Below are 6,000 nucleotides of genomic sequence, written 5' to 3'. Positions count from 1 at the left end.
ATGGTTAACAAGCAAATTGTAAGTGAAATTACAATCTTCTTCATAACAATTACCATTTATACAAAGACTTTGTGTAGGAGCAAGAATTTGCTTAGAGTTAAGTTCTTTTTCTCTATAATGTACTTGAATACAACAAATTAACCTCCATTTCTGTAAAAGTTATTATTATAATGCTAGCCATAATAGCCGTCTTTTAGCTGCATAATTTTAAAGTTTTAGATATCAATTTTTTTATGTAACATGTTCTATAAGACTTTTAAAAGTACTCAACTAAATTTGAATGCTGTAAATATAGATTTGATAGATTCATTCTCTTATCATAATTAATACTGAATTGGTCTGCTGATCTCTCAAGAAATCTCTCAAGAAATCTCTCTCTCTCTTTCTCTCTCTCTCTCTCTCTCTCTCTCTCTCTCTCTCTCTCTCTCTCTCTCTCTACAGTACTATTAATCTATTTACAGGAAAATAACGTATATGAGGAGGCCAAGAGAGCCTTGAGGATTTCAACAATTCTCACATACCTTAATAGACAACGGATATCGGTATGTATATACCTTTTAAAAGACCTGAAAACTTATTTGTATGTATCTTTTTTTTTCTTTTTTTTATTCATAATTTCTTGTTCTGCTACTTGTTTTGGTTTTTTGTTTCTTTGTTTCAGTCATTAGTATGCGCGGGTTTTTTTTATTGACATTTGTATTAATTTTTTTTCAGTCTTTTTTTTAACTATTAATCGTTTGTTGTATGAAAAAAATTTAATATTGATTTGTTGGGTGAAATCAGGTCGAAGGATGCTTGGAAATGCCTTTGGAGGTGTTGGAGACACATCTTTTAGAGGTAAGAACTACTGTACGTGTAGATTGATCGAATTCTATATCCTCACAAAAATTCATCTGTTGAGTAATATTATCAAAATTTCTACCCACTGGTCGCTGGGTAAAAGAAAAAAAGGAAAACCATACAAGAAATTTCATGCTAGGCTATAACTTAGTCCAATCTGGCTCATACTTCACCCACAGAGCTCCTTTGGGTAAAGGGTGTGCAGTGACCAAGAACTATGTTTCTATATAGGTCGAAGCTAAAGGTCATCGCAGAATTATGCTTTTCATCCTATGTCCATTATTTAGGTGGGACCCTTTGGGATGGTCACCATCCCTATGTTGTCTAGTTTTTTTTTATGAAAATGGCACTTATTCTTCAGGCAAAAGGGCCATTTTTCTACGGTCATTATCCTATGTCGAAAATGACCCTCGTCATTATTCTACGGGTGTCATTATTCTGCTTTTCACCAGCCAACAATGAAATAGACATGCCCACGTCACATTATCATTGACACAACTTCCCGAAGTCTAAGCTGTTGTTAAAATATACCTATATCTATATTAATTTTTTCTACTTACGAAGGTTATAAAAGTAACATCAAATGATTTGATATATGTCACAGGGTGAATTATTCATTCATACAATATTTATTTTAATATATTGATGTATAATGTACTAATATTCTTATATCATTTTCATAATCCTCTATAAACATAATGAATTACAGATCACTGGAATTTACTACGTTTCCACATTCATATTCATGGTGTTTTACGTTCATTGGTTGAGTTTGGAGTGTGAAAGGTCAAAGGTGTTTGGGTCATGTGAGAGTTGTATGATTGGTTGTTATTTAAGAAATAGTGAATGAGTTTTATATTTAAGTGCGCATGCTTGGCGGCAAATACTAAATCTATCACACTTCACCCCCAGAGAGCGGAGAGAAAGGAAGACTTTATCTCCTTCTCCATAATTATATGATCTATTTTATAATTATAGTAATATAAAAGATCTGTCAATTCGGTAAGTTCATTTACCACAGTTACCTATGTTATTTGTTGAAATGATCAATCATCTAAAACAAAGATTAACAATATTCAAACATCTTAAAATATATCTAATGCGTGAATCTTAATTAGTTGTGTGAGTGTGTATTTTATTATATTCATTTCTGTAATAATTGTTACAGATCACCATCATTTTTATATATTGAAAAATATAAATTACACGAACACAAACAGCTGAGTTGTTCATTTTATCAACAACAACGATTTGTGTTAACATCAAAATACGGCTGTGACATGTATTATTTACCGTTGGTGATATATACATGGATGTAGTAAATTACATTTTTTCCCCAAGAATAATCTCTGGTTGAGAATTACAGCTTATAAACAGTACAAAAATAAGACCATTGCCAATTTATTTCGTATTCTATCATTTTAATTTCTTCTACAGATTACAAATTACCAGAATACCCCGTGGTATTATCGGTTAATTCATGCTGCGTTAATAATCAGAGACAAAAGGTATAAACTAACCTATAAGTATCGACTTTTCGATTTTATACTTTTTTCTTTCATTTAAAATATAGCTTATATACATGGGTGTACAGTTTTATGAATAATATACTACACACAAAACAAACAACACGGGTTAAAATTATATATCATTGCTTGCTTTAAGTTAAATTCATCACTTCGAAGACAAGCTTTTACGAATCAGATTTCAGATGAAGTTTTTCACTTTAGTTTTGAGGTTCATAATTGACATATAATTAAAAATAAGTGCATGTTTGATATGTTTTCTACTTTTTCTCGCCAGGTCATTAAACCAAAGACAAAGAAAAGAAGCACTGGAGGACTGTCTGGAAGAATTTGTAAATTCTTCAGCCGACGCTCTTCAGAAATTAAATGACGATTGGAAAGAATTAAAAAATTTATATTGTTATATTTACATTTTCAACTGTCTTTGTCTGTAATAACATTACAAATCAATTTTGAACCCTAAAACCGAATAACATCAAAAAATATGAGTGACACAAAATGGGCGTGTCTTATAGCAAAACCGAAAAACGGTATTGGCTGCGCGGCACGTGAAGTAATTCATTGCATGTGCTAAATAGTGGTTTTGAAATGTTTTCTTTTCGCACACAAAATGAATGAAAATTAAAATGAGCATGTTAAGATTACCATTTAAATTAAAATTTATAGAAAAATATCTTAATATGCAATTTAAACATTTTAAATAAACGACCGTCTGCTGATGAATAGATTTCTTATCATTATCGTCTGCTGATCAGTTCAATTCTTATTTCAATCGAATGCAGCCACCATGAATATACACCACGATATATCAGATGCGGTAAAATATGGCGATTTTGAAGTATTTAGTGGGGATAATTATGAAGCCCTCCTGCCATAATTAAAATTAGAAGGTATTGATTCTGATTTTGACATTTTTCTATCCGAAATGGTCGTTTCGGACATCGATATAACTTTAACCAACAGGCATTTGCCGATTTGAAAAAATCCGATGATTCCGGGTTGCCAGCCCCAGAAACGTCAACAAGTAATCGTTTTGCGAAGCTTTCCGACGACGAAATTAAAGGATTTCAGGAACTCACACAATCAAAGGCTAAAAAAAAAACACCAAATGGGGTTGTAAAGATTCTTACAGGTACGCTTCTTTTTTCTAAAAAAGTGAATACTAGTAAGCAGCAATTAAACGCAAACAAAAACAGCCCATTTCATGCAGTTATAGTTTTTTCTCAAATAACTGTCAAAACATTGATATCATTTTGCGTTTTCTATTACAGATTGGCGTATTGAAACGTTTGGAGTCCCTCTAGATCTGGCTGAGATTTGCGAGGAGGATCTGGCGAAAAATCTCAGTCGCTTTTACTGTGAAGCAAAATCCTAAAACCCGAAAAAAGGAGCATACCTCCGAATATCATAAAAATACAATGAAAGCAAGCAGAGCCGCCATAAACAGACATTTATCCAACATCGGTCGAAATATAGACACTGTAAACGATAAAGCGTTCAAAACTGCAAAAAAAAGTTTGACCGGTCTCATGAAGCATAGAATGGTCACTGAAACTTCTCGCCCTACAACTCATAAGGAGATCATTTACAAATTAGATTTACAGAAAATTTCTGCTTACCTGGAGAGTGCATATTCTTCTCTAGTCAATCTGCGACTTGCAATGTGGTACATCATAGCGATACATTTTGTGTCTCGTGGTCTTGAATTCCATCATCAGCTTCGTGTAGATTCCTTTGATTTCAAAGTTGACAAAGAAGGCTCCATATATGCTTGTTTGAAGCATGAAACAAAACAATAAAACTATCAAGGTGGCATTCACAAACTTGAAGCACTGAACGACAAAAGAATGTATGAAACTGGAAACTAAACTTGTCCTGTAAAGATGTTGAAGTTCATCTTGTCTAAAAAGGACCCCAATGCGTATCATCTTTTCGAAAAATGCGTTAAAGGTGCCATTTCTTACCCGAAAGATTGCAACATATGGTACACAGACGATCCCATGAAAAAGCGATCAAATGTTAATTTCCTTCCGGATATTTGCAAGGCCGCAGGATGCAAACGTTACACAGCTCACTGTGTAAGAGCGACAGCAATTCAGGCCATGAACGACGCTGGATTTGAAGCAAGCAACATCATGTACTTCTCTGGCCATTGTAACGAAGCTTCCATACGTAGCTATTATCGTGAACTGTCTTCTACCCAAAACAAAAGTGCGAGTGCAACTTTATCTACAATAACCACCACAAGTGTCAAAACAAATGATCAATCTGAAGATTCATGTGTAATTTCCGGTCAACAATCACAGAATCTTCAAATCGTTCCCTATACACAGGATGAATCTCTGCCATTCAGTCAACTGAAAGGTAAATGAAATTTGACTGAACGGCATAGCTATGCCATTCAGTCACCTTTCCAGACCATTCAGTTAACATTCAGTTGACTGAATGGCAGAGATTCATCCTGTGATAATTCTGTAAATTCCAACTTACCTATCAAAAATGAACTTTATTGTTCAACCATGTCCCACTCGAGCATTAAATCTGGAGTTTTGAATAATTATTTGTGAATGATCTCCTTATGAGTTGTAGGGCGAGAAGTTTCAGTGACCATTCTTATTTTGTAAGTGAAGGAGATATTGAGCCTTACTTAAAAAAACACTGGCGAGTTTTACAATATCTATAGATCCAATTTATTATTATCTTATCCAAACTTAAAAACAGAAAACTTTTTCTGAAAAATTATAAAATATGGCAACTTATCATGTACTGTGTACATGAAGGCAAACACCTTCGATAGTTTAGGATAAAGGAAGATAACTCTTGCTGATTGAAGCATTCTAAACAACAATGTCATATTACGAGCTAAGAGGCATCGTTTCATTATATATTGTATGATGCATTGACAGCGTTTGTAACTACTTATTATTTTCATTTAATATTTTGAATTTTATACTGCGATGGTAAAAATTTGCTTTTCCTATTTGCTATTATGATTATCAAATACATTATCATTTTTTGACATATCTAGCAGCGTTTCATCACTTTTACTTTCTTTTGTTTGAAGGTAATGATATTGAATGATGAAAATCAAATCAGAGAACATTTAAAATATGAGGGACAATTTAAATTTTATGATTTAGAACAGAGGGACATAACATCTTAAAGAGTGAATTATTAAGCCCTTAAATTACATTTTTGACATTTCATTGTAAAGTTTCTATTCAAATTACCACACATGCGCGGATAAAGTTGTTTTTTTTCAGTGGGGTCAGAGGGATAACTTTGATTGTTCAGAGGGTAGGGGGTATCTTCTTTTATTTTCCGGTAATTTTATCATTTTCAAGTTTCAAGTTGTAGGAGAGAACATATATAAGCATTGTGCCTGCTGTTCGATCTAATTCATATATTCCTATATACTTGAATAAAATACTTATTAAATTAAATTTTCAAGTTTACAGGAGGAAACCCCTTCCCCTTCTAGATCCAAGCAAACCATACAGCACAAGTAAAGAACAAACACTTGATAGCGAACGGGAGCGCACGGGAGCTGATCATGCTAGTTGTCAAGCGACATCAATTTCTATTTCAAGGTTTCGTATTTTTATGTGTAAATTGCCCTTATTTGAGTCTGAAC

The 6,000-nt window shown here is 33.2% G+C and overlaps 1 pseudogene; it reads left to right on the top strand.

Moving 5' to 3' along the window:
- Window positions 1–2,736, top strand: LOC128164360 (uncharacterized; annotated as a pseudogene).
- The last annotated feature ends 3,264 nt before the right edge of the window (window positions 2,737–6,000 follow it).

Source organism: Crassostrea angulata, chromosome 9, assembly GCF_025612915.1.
Source record: "Crassostrea angulata isolate pt1a10 chromosome 9, ASM2561291v2, whole genome shotgun sequence".
Taxonomy (NCBI): Eukaryota; Metazoa; Mollusca; class Bivalvia; order Ostreida; family Ostreidae; genus Magallana; species Magallana angulata.
Note: the sequence above shows the minus strand (reverse complement) of the source record. Positions and strands in the feature narration are given on the sequence as shown.